Source organism: Durio zibethinus, chromosome 19 (assembly GCF_047325235.1).
Source record: "Durio zibethinus cultivar Kanyao isolate XHJ-2024 chromosome 19, ASM4732523v1, whole genome shotgun sequence".
NCBI classification, from domain to species: Eukaryota; Viridiplantae; Streptophyta; class Magnoliopsida; order Malvales; family Malvaceae; genus Durio; species Durio zibethinus.
Window position 1 is genome coordinate 10,691,944 of NC_143180.1, and position 4,435 is coordinate 10,696,378.

At 31.5% G+C, this 4,435-nt stretch overlaps 1 long non-coding RNA gene across 1 annotated transcript; it reads left to right on the forward strand.

The window, feature by feature from the left end:
• The first annotated feature begins 812 nt into the window (after positions 1–812).
• Positions 813–2,550, forward strand: LOC149513443 (uncharacterized). The gene is made up of 2 exons (XR_016330396.1): positions 813–1,548; positions 1,677–2,550. It is a non-coding gene; the product is annotated as an uncharacterized LOC149513443 (long non-coding RNA).
• Positions 2,551–4,435: the final 1,885 nt, after the last annotated feature.

A 4,435-nucleotide genomic window follows, 5' to 3' on the forward strand; every position in this document is an offset into this window, starting at 1 on the left:
ATTTAAAACAATACCAATTAATTATGCGTTATTTAAACTTTAGTTTTGTTATTTAAACTTTAATTTACTTAATTTTTTATTGTAGCAATTTTATTTTTTTTTATTTTTGAAAATAAATAAGAATCTTGCATATTGACAAATTCTCGAAAATATTCCAATACTTTAACAATATTAATGGGAACTTTCTCATCTAAGAAATTCTTAAAAATCTTTACTTGAAATTCTTAAAAATCCGATCATTGACGGTTCATATTTATTATCAAATTTTATATTTAGTAAGCATATTGTAGAACACGATATCTATAATTTAAAATTAAATAATATTTTTTAAAGTTATTTTTATACTAAAATAAGAAATCATTATCGAGAATTATTTTAAATGATCCAATACATTCACACTATTTTATATAAATCTTTTTTACCTAAAAATTTTTAAAGAATCATTACTTGAATTTCTTTAAAATCTCATCCTCAGAGACTTGTGTTTATTTTTCAAAAATTAATTCATGTAAATAATATTCATACACTATTATAATTATATTCTAAAAAAATCATTTTTTATTTCTTATTATTTTTCTTTTTTTCTTTAATTGAGAAAAAATAATGAAAATCTTTTTATATTGAATATATTACTAAATACTCCAATACTTTGATAGCATTTTAAAAAAATATTATCACTTAGAAATTTTTATAAAATCACTATTTAAAATTTTTTAATATCTCATCATCGAAGAATTTTTTTTTTTTTTACTTGTTTCCTTTTCCCTTTTGTTTTTTACTATTTATTTTAAAGATTTAAAATTTACGTGTGTATAAATAAACAAATAAACACTTAACAAAAAATATATAATTATAATTAAAAATTAAGAAAATAAAAAAAAAAACCCAAAAAGATTGATCAAAGCTTGATCAACAGTTCAGAGATGATCCGGTTTGGTTCAAGAGCGATTCACTAGGCCGGTTCAGGTGCTGAGTGAAATTCAACCGGTTTAGGGGCGGTCGATATGACTCGCATGAATTTTAGGGCGGTCTGGCACTGGTTCATCTAGACCGGTTCAAATCAGCTGGGATGGATCGGGCGCGACCAGGTTGGGTCGTGACTTAGGTACCCGTGTGAGTAATCTAACCCTTTTATTTTCTTTTACTATAAAAGCCCATCTTTTTCTATTCGTTTCTTCTTCTCCCATTAAAAAAAAAAACATTCTATCAACTTCGAAAAAAGAAAATAGCCACCGTTAATCCCAATTTTAAGCGACGGCCTGTCGCACGCACCGCTGCGTACCGCCGGTCACTGGTATCAGTTCACCGCCAAAATCCAGCCAACGACTCCTCTCTTCCTCATCTTCCCAAATCCATCCTCCGTTTAGCCAAAGACCTTCGATTCATCCTAGATCTGAGCTGAAAGCGGGTGGTTTCAAAACCCAAAACACCCCTCCTCCGTCACTAAATGGCCTGGGCTTCTACTATGTCGTTTTCCTTCCCCAGATCTTCATCTCCTACAAATTTCAAGTCTTGGAGCTCCTTCAAGCCTCCCAAACACGAAATCCAGTTGACTCTCCTCTTATTTCGTTTTTTTTTTTGTTTGTGTTTTGTGTTCTCTCCTTTTCTGTGTGTACATATGACTGCTGCTTCCTCTAAAAGGAATGAGGTTTTTTTTATCTTGATTTTTTTTACAGGTTGACAGACAGGCATTAGGTGGATTTTTTTGGGTGATGAAGTTGATGGATTGTTGCTGGGTTTTCGATATGGGGTAACAGGATGGTGATGGAGAGACTGGGATTTTGGCTGGTCGGGGTTCGGTGATAGTGGGTGAAGGCCGGCTTTGGGGCTTGTGAAGGCTGGTGGGTCAGGAGAAGCGCTGGGGGTTTTGGTGAGGGCTGGGTTGCGTGGGTGCGGGCAAAGCTTGAGCCGAGCGTGGGTTGTTGATGGCGCTGGGGGTTTGGCCGGGGCTTGGTTGTGAGGATGGATCCTGTAGGGGTTGTGAAGGTTGGCTTTTGGGCTTGTGAAGGCTGGTGGGTCAAGAAAGTGGCGCTGGGGTTTTAGTGAGGGCTGGGTTGCAAGGGTGGGCGCAAAGCTTGAGTTGAGCATGGGTTGTTGATGTTGCTGGGGTTTGGCCGGGGCTTGGTTGTGAGGATGGATCCTGCAGGGATTCTCGGTGCTATGAAGCAGGCAAGGGTGGCTTGGTGGTACCATGGGTGTGGTGTGCGTGGGGGTGTGCTGTGAATGGGGCTTGGTTGTGGAGACGGTCAAATGGGGTCTCGGTGCAGGCAAGGGTGCAGGAAAATTGAATTCCCTTCGGGTACTCCTGGGCGGTGGCCTCCCTTGGTTTTTAATCTGGCCATTTGTAAACAGTCTAAAATTTTCAGAATTTCAGAATGGGAGAGTAGTGGAGCTGGGACTGGGCAAATTTGGCTTGTTATGGCAGCAAGCTGCCCCTGGTGCAGTGGCTGTCGGCGACTACGAATTGCCTGTTTTCCCTTTGTTTTTAGTTATTATTCAATTTCAATTACTTAATAAAGAAAGAAAGAAAAATGAAATTGGGATTTAAAAGGGCCTAAAATTGAAGATTGAGTCTTGAAAATTTGATTTGGATTCTTATTAGGTCATCAAGCTCTGAGTAATTTAATTTTGATTTGAGATTGAGTCAAATTGGATTTTAGAATTTAAATTTTAAATTAGATTAAATTTTAATTTATATAAATGATTAAAAACAATTTATTTGAAGCAAGTCATGAGTTTAATTTAATTAAATTTAATTAAATTAGTTCAAACTAAAAAATTAAAATTAAATTCAAAAATTAAATAAATTTAAGTCAAATCAAATAAAATTAAGTATTTATAGTTTTTTTTTTTTGTAAATTATGGAAATTCAAGAATATGATAAAAATATAAATAATAATTTTATTTGGAGTAACAATTTAAAATTTTGCAAAGTTTTGCAAAAGGTTTTTTTTTTGTTTTTTTAATTTTATTTTTTTATTGATTTTTTTATTTTAATAAATTTGATCATTTGAAAACAAATTTAAAAACTTTTTTAAATATGAACTCAATAACTTTTAAAAATAAAACAAAAAATCATGTTTGGAGATTTTACAAATTTCAAAATTAAAATAAATTAAAATTATAAATTAAAATTAAAATTAAAATTATAAAATTAACTCAAAAGACTTAATGAATCGTATCCATAGGATTTAGAGATTATATTTGGAAGTCTTATAAATCTCGATATCTTTAAATGCTCAACCAATGAGAAGCATTGAAATTTTGAAAATTTAAAATATTTTATTCGAAAATCTTATTGATTATGTCTTGAGGTTTTAAAGATTGTGTCCAAAAATTTTAAGGATTATGCTTAGAGATCTTACAAATTTCAAAATCTTTGAATGCTTCTTCAATCAAAAGTATTGAAACTTTAAAATTTTAAAATATTTTACCCAGAAGTCTTACAAATTATGCTTAAAAGATCTTTGAGATTATGCTTAAAGTCTTACAAATATCAACATCTTTGAATGTTCCTCTTAATTAAAGGCATTAAAACTTTAAAAATTTATAATATTTTACCCGAAAATTTTAGAAATTATGTTCGAATGTTTTAAAGATCATGTAAAAAAAAATCTAAAGTTTTGTCTGAAAATCTTTGGAAATTATTCAAAAATTTAAAATTTTGCTCAAAAGACTTACAAATTATTTTCTAAAAATTTGCTTGTAAAAAAAAAAAAGAAACATTCAAATTTTAAGATTTCTTAAACTTCGGATATCATCATCAAGTAAGTTTTTAGAAAACTTGATCACAACCTTTTTTTTAACTGATGTCAACTTCATTAAGCTTAAAATCTGGGTGCCAATTAAATTGAAATTAAATCCTGTTGGTACCAAATAATCTGGGCTTAAAGTGCCAACTAATATAAGCTTAGGTACTAGCTAATCTAAGCTTTGGTACTAATTAGACTAGACTTAAATATCATTTAAGTGCTAGCTAAACTTAGCTTAGGTGCCAGATAATCTAGGCTTAAAATACCAACAAAACTGTGTTCAAAATCTCAACTATGTCAGCTAAACTAGGCTTAAAGTGTCAGTTAATCTGAATTTTGTTTGATTTAGATGCTAGCTTGACTAGGTTTATGTGCCAACTAAATTTGGCTTAGTTTGATCTAAGTGCTAACTTAACTAGGCATAGTTTGATTTGAGTGCCAGCTAGACTAGGCTTGGTTTGATCTGGGTGTTAGCTTGATTGGGCTTAGTTTGATTTAGATGTCAGCTAGACTAGACTTAGTTTGATTTGGGTGCCAACTTGATTGGGCTTAAATATCTCATCTTTTTCATTCATTTTTTCAATAACCCTTTTATTTTTTACAGATCATTTTTCTTTCAACTCTTAATACATTTTTGACATTTTGGTCTCTTGTCAAACTATTTTCACTTTTTCTTATTTCTC